This window comes from Gopherus flavomarginatus, chromosome 1 (assembly GCF_025201925.1).
Source record: "Gopherus flavomarginatus isolate rGopFla2 chromosome 1, rGopFla2.mat.asm, whole genome shotgun sequence".
Taxonomy (NCBI): Eukaryota; Metazoa; Chordata; order Testudines; family Testudinidae; genus Gopherus; species Gopherus flavomarginatus.
The window spans coordinates 130,788,812-130,800,898 of NC_066617.1; the positions used below are offsets into that span (position 1 = coordinate 130,788,812).

At 38.8% G+C, this 12,087-nt stretch overlaps 1 protein-coding gene across 13 annotated transcripts in view; it reads right to left on the bottom strand.

Annotated features, from left to right (window-relative positions):
- The window catches only part of SCUBE1 (signal peptide, CUB domain and EGF like domain containing 1), a 316,316-nt gene that overhangs the window by 244,280 nt on the left and 59,949 nt on the right, over positions 1–12,087 (bottom strand). The gene's annotated exons all lie outside the window — the stretch shown is intronic.

Here is a 12,087-nt window from a genome sequence, read left to right on the forward strand (position 1 = left end):
CAGGACTTCAAGATAGTTTAGCGAAACACAGTTCCAGGGGAGAGGGGTGCCTTTTGGCTTATAAGAGAAATGGGTAGAGGTGTTTGAGCCTTAAAGTCAGTACATTCTGAACCTTTTTAGTCAGGAAGTTGGTCTGCAAATCTCCTGAGAAAAGGCCTTCCTGAGATGGAAATACTGCATATAGCTACCCTTGTAGTATTTTGATACTTGTATTCCTGCTATAAACTGGGAAGGGTAAAAGTGCACAAAATGTAACAGATAATACATATGTACATATAGAACTCCTTAAAATTTAAAAAATTACTCAGATTCATGCCTGTTATTTCATCTGAATCAAAGTTTTCCATCCCTAGAACTTAACCTAATTCTAATTTAGCAGTGGGTCTACTTATATATAGCATTACTTTCCTCTTTCCACCTCCCTGTTCCACTCCTTAAGAGTGCACCAAAGTTGTTGTGCAGTTGGCGTCCTGGAAGATCTGATTTCAAGATGACATTGGGGGCACCAAGATTAAATCTGGAAGTGGCTGTGGGAGTTGAGCAAATGGCATTAGGTTAGATGTCTTAGACAGCAGCTCCTGCTGAAATGCTCATACAACAGGTGACAAGTATGTCAAGGTAGGAGAGTGAAGGATCACACCAGCTGATGTGGCTGTGAAAGAGCAAGAGGTTTGTAAGTAAAATCATTGCTAGCCACATTTATTGGACCACCTTTAGATAATGAAAAGGTAGGTATTAGGAGCATGAATGTATGAGAAAAGGACATATCTGGTTGTGAATGTGCAATAAGAATATCTTCAGGATGAGAGAGAGTAGATCTCACAGAGATTTTAAGAGCATGGCCAAAATTTTCAAACATATCTACATAAAGCTAGACACCTGAAAAATCTGGCCTCTGGACTAAAAAAGGTAATGTGACAAAAGTGGAGAAGAAACATTGCATGAAAAGGAGAATGAAAACTGATGAGCTCAGCATTTAGACACCACAGTGATAGAAACTTTACACAAAGCATAGATCAGATCAACAGATAACATGCATCTTCAAAAGGTGGAAAAAAAGCTACATCTGTGAATGCTTACTAAAATATCCCTTTAAAAACAGAAAGTATGAAAATTGCCATACCCTGCAAAAGACAAACAAGTTTTGCAGAAAAAGGGAGAAATAAGAAACACTGATAATTGCATCAGCTGGCAACTCATTAGTAATCTGGTGATTCCATCTTTCATGGATTCTTCTAATTAGACATAATTATTCTCAACATCAATTTACTTGCAATGGCTCTATGTGGGAACCTGTTCTTCATTTCTTTTTTTCAGTTTCTTTTAAAGCTTTTCCTCTTCTTTTGGTGTGTGGAGGCAATTAGATTTAGCTGAAAAGTTTGTCTACATAACACAAGTTCTTTAGAAAAGAAAAATGTATTTACCCCTTCAAGGGTTTCTTTTATCTTAAAAGTGAAGACACATCTCTAAGATGGAGAATAAATTGCACAAATGTATCAATTAACTGTATAGACTGTACATTCTTTTGAGCTATCTTTTTATTATGTAGGTGTACAGCCTCTAGCTCAATGGGAGCTTGATCCCATGATGTGTCAAACAGTAAACCATCTCCTATAAATAGTGTCATCTATTGAGCTTTAATTGTTGGTCTGCTCCACAGTCACTGATGTAACGTAATTGGATTTTCATTTGCTCTCACAGTCTTTCATGGAAGCACTTGAATGTGGGAGCTTAAATTTCACTTTCTGGGGCTGTTTGTACAAATACATTTGGATTTCTCAAATTTCCATAGAAAATAAAACACAGTAAGGCACAAGTGTGGCTGAAGCAGATGCCTTTGAAAAGCAATAACTTGAGGGAAGTTCTTAGTGGTATTTATCCAGTTCTAGTAACAAATCATCATCTCTATTCTAATCAACAAAAAACATCGTTTTTGGAGACTATAAATGCAGCCAGACTGTCTGCTCAGCATCCCAGGCTAAGATAACAGACCAGTTTTCCTGAATTGCTCCCAACCTGCTGTGCTAATATTTGGATTATTCATTATGGTATTTTGTCCTTAAACTGGAACCCCAAGAAAACAATACAATAAGGAAAAAAACATTTATATCCCCCACACTGCTTAAAAAAAAATCAAATATCTTTCCACTCTCTGCAAATGTAGCTGAAGCCTGTGTTCTGTCATAACAGGGAATAATTTCATTCCCTTCAAATAGTTAGCTTAATATTGGCTTGTATGATGTCTGCCCATTTACTGAACAGAAATAAACTGCCTCAATACTATTATGCCAATAGAGCACATAGGTCAAGTCTGCTGATGTCATTTGTTTCTTTCTTTCTCATAAACAATCAGGTACCACAATTTGCCCTTTTAAGACATCAAAACACTTTTCACAGCTTTTAGCATTTCCAAAATAAACACTAGAGCTCACTAAAATGACATTTTACTTGAAACCTCTATATTCTTGTTAATCATCTCTCCTTTTATATATATATATATATACACACACACACACACGTACCCCTTGACAATACTGATTGAATGGAACATAATTCCCCAACAGCTTTTCAAAGTAAGTTAACCTGCTTTTTTTGCAAAATATTTTTGCAAATATTGCTCCTTTCTACACACAATGTCCTTTACTACTATTTAGTAAAGGCCAATAGTCTCAAACCTGGGCACCCTTAAATTTAGGTTCCTAAATCTATATTAGAGGCCCACATATATATAAATAAAGGTAGCATATGCCTGCAGTTGCCATCGATTTCCGTGGGATCTGGGGTGCCTAGTGCTTTCAAAAATGAGACTGCTCTGTTCAGATGCCTAAGCATGGATTTAGTAGCCTAACTTTACGCCCTAAGGTTTGAAAATATTGGCCAAACAGTAATCTGTAGACTAAATTATACCAGTTAGGTAGTCATATGCTGGGTATGGAATCAGACCAACTCAGGGAAAGCTTAAGGAGGGATTGTGTGAGCTGCCCGGTCTTCATGTCAGGTCATCTTTTGCGATGGTCTTGCCTCCTTGCTATGTCCTTTGGGGCAACTGTTACCTCGCACATACACAGAAAGCAGTTCCTATACTTCCTCATAGCTTCTGACTGCTTACGCTTTACATCCTCCCCTAAAGCTCACCCGTGCCAGGATCATGAACAATATGGCTATGTATGATTTCTCTACTGCCAACATCACTATATTCTGTCCATCTATATTCTGTACTTATCTGTCACATCAGGCCTATATTTGACATCAGTAAGACTTCATTTTGAACAAAGTTAAATACAAATCTAAAGGCTTTGACAACAAATCTCTCTGACATAGATTCCCTAACTATAAAGTGGGTATAACAATATTTTGCTCAATCTTCTTATTTAAAATATTAAAAAAAATAAATAACTAAGAACAGTCCCCTTCCCAATTTATCATTTTTGGGTGGATATTGAGAGTGTGCTCAGAGGGCTGGATAGTCTAATGGTTACCACACCTAATATTCAGCTTCTTGCTTTGCTGACCTGGCAGAGATTCCTGGTTCCTGACCTTAGGCCAGGAATCTTCTGGCCTCCACTTGCATTTCGGCCTCAGCCCTTAAAGAGGTGTGGGAGGGAGACCTGGGCCCTCCCTCTCCACTGGGTCCCAGCCCAGGGCCCTGTGTGAAGCAACATTGACAGGGTCCTACAGTTTTGGGAGTGACCCTTATAGTCCAAAAGGCCTGTAGTGGCTCTCTTGGAGTAGTGCCCCTTGTGGACCTTTTGTGGCATCCTGCCCCAGCCTCACGTCCCTCTGGGCGGAAATGGATGTAAGACTGGAAGGGGTATAGACCCACAATGCCCTTACAGTCAAATAGTAAAATTCACTCACTGCTGGATCATCCCCAGTCTCCTCAACAGTCTCTCTCTGTTAGGGACGCAGTGCTTCTCACCCTGCAGCTCTTCTGGCAGTCAATGTTGTAGTGGAGCTCCCCTCACATAGAGAGGCAGAGCTACCTCCCACCTCTTTGCCAGCCAGCTCTTAACTGAGCCAGGCTCTGTCCTTTTCTTCTCCCTCCTGGCCTGGCATTGACTGCAGGTATGGGAGAATGGGGGACAAGGCTAGCTGAGCCCAGGTGCTCCTGCTCCATCACAGTGGGCTTTTCAAAAAACCTAATGTTATTAGTGCTCAGCTCCCAGTTCTGCTGTCAGGGTTATAGTACCAAAAAAGTCAGGACGGCCGGGACAGGGCTTTAAAAAGGGATTGTCCCAGCCAAAATGAGACATATGGTCACTGTAGTTTGGTGAAACTGAATTGAAACATTTTGTTTTGGATCAGTCAGACATTAATCTGTGTTTCCTTGAACTGTCACAAAACCTCACGGAATATATAGTTTAGGTGCAAAGTGTCCTCTGTGGGCTGTTCCATAAAAGAGAATGTGGAGGTGAGGTACTTGAACTACCATTCCCATGAGGCACCATGGCAGCTCAGGCAAATACAGATTAATGGCAAACCAATCTAAAATGAAATTTTTATTCAGTTCAATAAAGTAAAATGGAATATGTCTATCTGTGAATTTTGAAAAAGGTTCTTTTCAATCAGAATTTTTTTGGAACTTTTCCACACAAAAAATTAATGTTTATTTTCACTTTTCATCTCATTCAGGATTAAAACAAGATTCAAAATACCTATCCTCTGGGGGGAAATTATGGAACTCCAATTTTCAACCAGCTCTAGTTATCATATTGGCAAAATCCAGTAGCAATGTCCAATATAACATGGAAAGAGTTCTGAATGTGGAAAAACATTTTTTGGTGACAGAGGTGGAAGAGTCAGTTGCCAGTTGTGGATAGTGGAAAGAACTTGTTTATGGATTTCTTCAATTTACAAACTGTTAAGGGATTTTATTCCAAATAATCTGACTATCTAAGATATGGTCTGAAATATGTGTTTGACTGCTTCCTTAATTTACATGTGTGTCAGATTTAGACACTATAAGTACTAAACAAATTATTTATTTCAGGTTTCAACAGAAGGATGATATACTGGAGATCCAGAGGACAAGTATATGCTTTTAAGCAAGTATGAAAAAGGTATTGACTATTCCCACAGATGAAACAGCAGCATTGGTAATACCAAGCAGGAAGAGTGATGATGTTAATTGATATTGGGTTATCATGATCTTATAACAGACCAGCTGAATTTAGAAGCAGAGATTCTTAATGACTAGTCAATCCCAGATGCACTGGAAGAATGTGGCTTTCGATGAAAGACATTTGGGATAGCATGGAAACCATTCCAACCAGGTTTTGTTAGCTATATAAGGAGCATTCTAAGGATTATATTTTAATGTGTTATATGCTTCTCTTCATTTCTGCAAGGGAAAGGGAGCATAAAACCCCAGACAATATCCTTGCTGGGAAGTGAGAGTGAATGAGTGGGGAATGCTGCCTTCACAATAAACAATCTTGTTCCTGCCAAGTTCACAAGCTCCACACCTGGAGAAGTAGTAGCCCAAGAACCTATTTTCTCACTCTGTGCAGGAACAATGCTGCATCCCAACAAAGCAAAGTTACGAAGTCCATGATTCTAAAATACACAGGGGCCAAATCCTCACCCAGTGTAAATTGTCATAGGTACAATGGAAATATACCGATTTATGCCAGTGAAGGATCTAGTCCAGAATTTCCAGTCCCCTACATATCAATAACCTGCATAAGAGATTATTCAGGCTACAGGTTGTGTCTTAAAAATAAAATCAAGACCTTTTAGGATAAAAGATACTACCTGCGCGTTAAGACTTTTTTTTTAAAATGTAAAATGACACACATCATTCACTTTAATTGTGCCCTCTGTTACACAGATACACACTGCTAGAAATCTTGTTACAACTCCAACTATATGGCTTTTCCAGCTATTAAGACCTTAGAAAACATTTAATTAAAAATGCCTCCATAGGTATAAAACATTTAGATACTAATTATGTCTGTGTTGCATTACAAACTAAATGAACAAGTTTAGCTACCTGTAGCTCTTTCAAAGAGCAGTTGGTGTTGCTATGGTTGATATAATTGAGGGTGTTGTCATCCACTCAGCAGCTAAAAGACATTACAGTAGCATCTGCATCATCCCCTCATGGAAAGTGCTAATGGATTTAATAGGGATGAAACTAATATGCTTGTATAGAAATTGCTCTAAAACATCTGTAGAATTTAACAGAGATATCTTTCCTACCAGTATCTTGAATCCCATTTTATGAAATTCTATAGCAGGAATATAATTCTTTATTTAATTTTGTAGGACTTAAAAAAAAAACTAATTAAAAGGTAAGCATTTTCTATTATTATTGTAGAAATTTTCCACAAGTGATTGATTGTAAGGTAACAGATTTTAAACCGATAAAATATATTTTTTAAACCAAAACACACAATTAACCTGCGGAACTCATTGCCACGAGATACCACTGAGTCCAACAGTTTAGCAGATTTTAAGCAAATAAATAAAATAATAAATAATAACTAAATGGATTATGGATTATGTGGATCATGAAAACATCCACAGTTACATTAGACAGGATGAAATATTTACAGGGGATATAAACCACAGGTTTCCTGCATAAGCCAACCTCTAACTGGCAGTGGTTAAGAAGAAACACTCTATGGGCAGGTTATTCCATTATGGGATTTCTTATATCTTCCTCTGAAACATCTGATTTTGGTTGTTTTCAGAGACAGAATACTCAACTAGATGAATCACTGTCCTGATCTGGTATTGGCAAATACTAAGTTCTTATGTCTGATTGGCCACAGCCAGTTGCTGCCACATCACTCCTTGAAGTACCGTCATGAAGATCTCATAGAGTAGTGATTTGGTATGAACATGTTAACTCCAAATTGAGAACTAAAGCTGTGTGAAATTACAGTTGCCATTCACTGGAACCTTCTTACTTTTGGTTCATGTAAACTTGAACCCCTTCAGTTTTCCGTTTGAAGTTTCGATTTCAAACTCACAAACTGAAACTTGGTCCAACCTCCCAATGTTCATGTGATTTCACATCACAGGAATAAGCTTTACATGCTTTCAACATGCAATCATAAATAAACTTGTGAGCCTGGGCCTAGAGTCACTCAAAATATTCCACTGAAATCAATGGGAATCTTTGCAGTAATTTTAAACCTTTGTACTTTATCACATCTTCCAACGGAGAATCTCAAAGCTTTTCGCAAACATAAATTAAGACTTGACACTCATAGGTAAGTATAACACTCATTTAACACAGGAGAAAATTGAGTCAAAGAAGATAATGCCTTGACCTTGCAAGGGGTTGCACGCATACGCACATACTGGATTGGGATCTAAATGCTTTGATGGATTGGGACCAGAGTGCTTAGCCTCTTGCAGGATCAAGTGCTAAATGACTTGTGCCCTCAGTCACAAAGCAAGCCCTTGGAACAGAGAATTCAGATTATTTGACTCCCTAAGCTGTTCTCAAAGCACTGGGCCATTTCTTATTCTATAAATCAATAAAGGGATGTACAGCTCGATGTTGCCTGTCATATTAATACTTTTAATTGCATCTCTGCCTAGTTTTAGAAGCAGTTTCTCACTTACCTCTTCAACATAAATGAGAGACAGAGTTAAACAAATGAAGTTTTGCAATTCTTCTAAAGAGCATTAAAAAAAAAGAGTTGATATTCCCAGTTGAGTCTAAATATAGCAGCATGTAGATTTTATCATAGTGAATTAGAAGACTTTTTTCTTAATATAGAGCCAAAATGCTATACACAGTGTCATTAGTTTTCTTTTTCTAGTATTCATCTAACAATGTATTATAGGTACTTTTATATTGCACACAGTAAATAATAGAAAAGATTTTCAGTCCATACTTATACCATTTCAACCTCGAAAGAGTGTACATTTTTTCTTTTGTAAATAATAATGCTTGTGATGACAGCACATTAGGAATACTTTACAAAAATCAGTTTAAACACATTTTTTGCAGTATCACAGACATTTAAAAAAAATCACACATATTTAAATAATTTGGTTATTTTATTTTTAAACCTGCTTTAAAAGAAGAAAAACAGATGTAGAAGTCTTATTAGATCATGTATCTCCTATATTATATTTTTAATGTATACCACAACGTCCTGGAGTTTTGGAAAGGTACCCTTTGGTGTGGCATATTTATAAAACTGAAATCTTAATAAATAAATATCCACTTAACATTCTTCACTGCTTTGTCCATTCTGTTTTAAATGACCCAAGCAAAGCTTCAAATACTTTGCTTAGGAGATTATTACACTGTCTAATCATTATAATTATAAAGACTTTCCCCTCAGTGATATTCAGCCAAAATGTTTCATTTTGTCATAGCTAAGGAAAATCTCCTTGGTTCTCATCCTTATTCCCATATCTGCAAAGGGTTATCATATGCTCCCTCAGTTCTCATCTATATAGTAAGACTCCGGGAATGTGTGTGTATCACTCTGAAGGCTATTATGTCTGTAGCATCAGTGTGAAGATATTGAAACAACTACTACTATGGTTGAGAGCTCTTTTTGCTCAGAATTTCACCAGATTCAATCATCACTGAGATTCACGGTTTGTTACCATCCAATCTCAGCCCTTTTGAGCTTAAGAATTACACCTGTGCAGTGTACAGGTTCAGTAAGCCATGTATCTATGTCACAAGAAGACCACTGTGATATCAAAGGCAACTCAACCAATCACAAACCTTACTTTACAGCTTATTTACATGCACTAATTTCATGAGTTGTATGAGGGAGACTGCACAGATGGTAGATTACTTGGTTACCCATGCACCCAACTGCCACCCACACAAACCAACACAAATCTCCCAGCAAAACTCCCATAGACACAAATCAAGACAATCACCCACACAACAACACAACCAGGATAGGCCAGAGGTTCTCAAACTTTTTTTTGCTGGGACCCCCTTTGAAAATATTTCTGGCTGTGATGACCCTCACCCCCGAAAAGAGACGACCTCCCCATACCATACCACTTACTTCTCACTGCTACTGGGAGCGGCACTGCCTTCAGAGCTGGGCACCCAGCCAGCAGCTGCTGTTCTCTAGCTACCCAGCTCTGAAAAGGCTCAGATTGTTAGCCCCGCGCATTGCAGATAGCCAGAGCCCGGGCATGCACAAGGGGTGACAGCTCACAATTCCTCTGTAATAATCTCACAACCCCCAATTTGAGAACCCCTGGTTTAGGATATCACCTGGTCCAGTCACCAGTGGCCCTGGGAGAACCAGATGGAATGTTGGTGTCCAAGATTCTGTGGCAGTTGGTATGTGACCGTTGATCAGAGGAGGTGGAAGTAACAGGTACATGGGGTAACAAACAGGTGGTTATGCCTCCAGTCAGGGGCAGCTCTGTGCAAAAACTTTGGGAATCATGTACAAACAGCAACGTTGCTTGCTGCAACACAGCATAAGGAAACCAGAGCCCACATTTTCAGCTTTTTTACATACATGACTTTATGAATTACACTTGTGTGACAGCATGGGATTTCAGTTACTAGTTTATTTACAGTTATGTATATTCAGTTTCTTTCCAGATTTTCCATATATATCAATCTCTGCCAGGAGCGGCGCCAGGGTTTTTGGCGCCCTAGAAGGGGGTCCTTCTGCGCCCCTGGTCGTTGGCGGCAATTCTGTGGCGAGGGAGGGGTCCTTCCGTGCTCCTGGTCTTCGGGGCACTTCAGCGGCGGGTCCCAGAGCGAATGAAGGACCCACTGCAGAATTGCCGCCAAAGACCTGGAGCGTGGAAGGACCCCCTGCCGCTGAATTGCCAAGGATGGCAAAATGCCGCCTCCCCAAATCCTGACGCCCTAGGTGACCACCTAGGTGGCCTAAATGGAAGCGCTGGCCCTGATCTCTGCAGCCCCTTAATCATTTCTTTGTGTTCTTTTCCAAAGTCCTTCCAATTTTTTGAACCATCATTTTGGTCCTGTCAAGTCCAGAAATACAATTATTTCTTTTTAGATATTACCTGTAGTCTTCCAAATGCCATGTCCACATGTTTGTTTTGGTATCATTAAGTTAGAGAATTCCTCCCTTTTAGGGTAATGTTATATCATGTAATTGGATATGTTTCCATTGTGTAATGCATAGTGAGATAATGCCATTTCTTTGCACAGAAAGGGTCTGATCCAAAGCTCATTTAATCAGTGGAAAGAACCCAACTGACTTCTGTAGGGTTTGGATTAGGCCCAAAGAGTTTTAGGCCCTGATCTTACAATATGCTCCAGTCCTTTATACCTGCACATAGTCCTACTGAAGTCAGTGGGACTCTACATGGGTGCATGAGTCCACTGTGTGCATCAAATTGCAAGAACAGGGCTCTACAGAGAGAGTGATAGAAACCAAGATTCTGGCCTGGGACCTGCTTAACAAGAGTATTGATTATCTTATTTTACTTTTAGTGCTTGTCCATTTTAGGACTTGACTAAACAGAGTTAGTGAGCTGCAAGCTGGTGTGTAAATCTATAGTGCTCTAACTGCCATGTGGATCCTATGATCAAACACTACATGTTCCGCAGTTTGCTTTGATCTGCTGCAATTTGAACTACAGAACTTTTGAAGTTAGTGAGTGTGGGCATGCTAGTTCACTGTAGATTTATGCCCCAGCTTGCTGTGCACTAACTCTTTGTTTAGCCCTTAGAAAAAAAATATGGCTACATTTTTTACTCTAATTACACTATACTTGCACTGCAATTACACTGTAGGATAATTACTAATTACTTTTTGATAATTACTATAAAACCAGGATGTTAACTAACCATCTAAATATAAAGATAACACAAATACAACACAGTTACTACACTTGGATTCTAAAACTCCATGTATTAAATATGAAACCAAAAAGATAAGTATATGGTCATATAGTTAAGCTCTGGTTATGTGAATTAGTGATAATTAGTTATCAGGAAACATAGCTAAAGCATAACTATATTCTAAATGCTATGTAACTACAGTCTAATTACAAGTACTGTATTATAAATCAAAATGAACAATAATTTATCAATCCACCCTTGCACATCCTTCCCTCTCCCAATCACCTGTGCCCTCCTTATTTCAATGGATCCCACAAAAATAGCAGGTGCTCAGGTACTATAGTACTTATATTGACAGAGACACTATTCTGTGTTTACATAAAGGCCACTCCAGGTATCCGATTACAACTTACTGGATCAACACATGTACAGTAGAGTTATATCCCACCTTAAGGTTTTTCTCTAATTTAATGAATGCCAAATACACATCAAAGAGCAGAATCTGGCTTCCAAATTACTGGCTCATGCTAACATACTGTAGAGCATATTTGTGAGTGGCAGTGTCAATGTAAGCCACTATCTGAGTTTGATCGACTGCCTCCTCTAGGGGAGTATTTAAAAATCAAATCACAGGAAGACTTGCAGAAATAAGAAGCAGAAATCAATTTTGCTGACATACAGCTTCTGGGTTCTTTATTTATGAGTGTCTGAGACTATGCCTTCCTAGTTGTCATTGACCAAGATTTACTCCATAATTTTTATTGTTTCCTCATACCTAACAACATTTACAATTGAGCTGACCCAAGCTCACTCTTGTTTTGGTACCATTCAGGTCTCAGTGGATGAAAAAAGCAAGCAGATAGTAAATTAACATGCAAAGAAAGATCTGTCACGGAAACACAGGAGATCAATTTTGGGTGCCCAAATATTTAAGATGTGCTCAGAAGGAAATCTTTCATGTAAAGGCTACTGGGGACTGGCAGAAGGAATGTCTTATGGCAAAAGCTCAGGACTCAGACCCTATCTTCAATGAGCTTTAGATCAATGACCCATTAACTTCAATGGGTTTGGATCAGGCCCCCTATAATCAGAATTCCTGGCTTTTTCTGTGTGAAACACTGGACAATAATCTAGGGACGCTTTTTCAAAAGCGTCCTCTAACTTGGGCTTCCAAGCTTAACTAAACTTAGGGCCCAGATTTTTAAAGGTGCTGACCACTTACATCTCCAACTGATGTCCATGGGATTGCAGATCTGAAAAGTCAGGCTCCGGGTGGCTCAAGTTGGGCATCCAAACGCTCAGGGATATAAAAATTA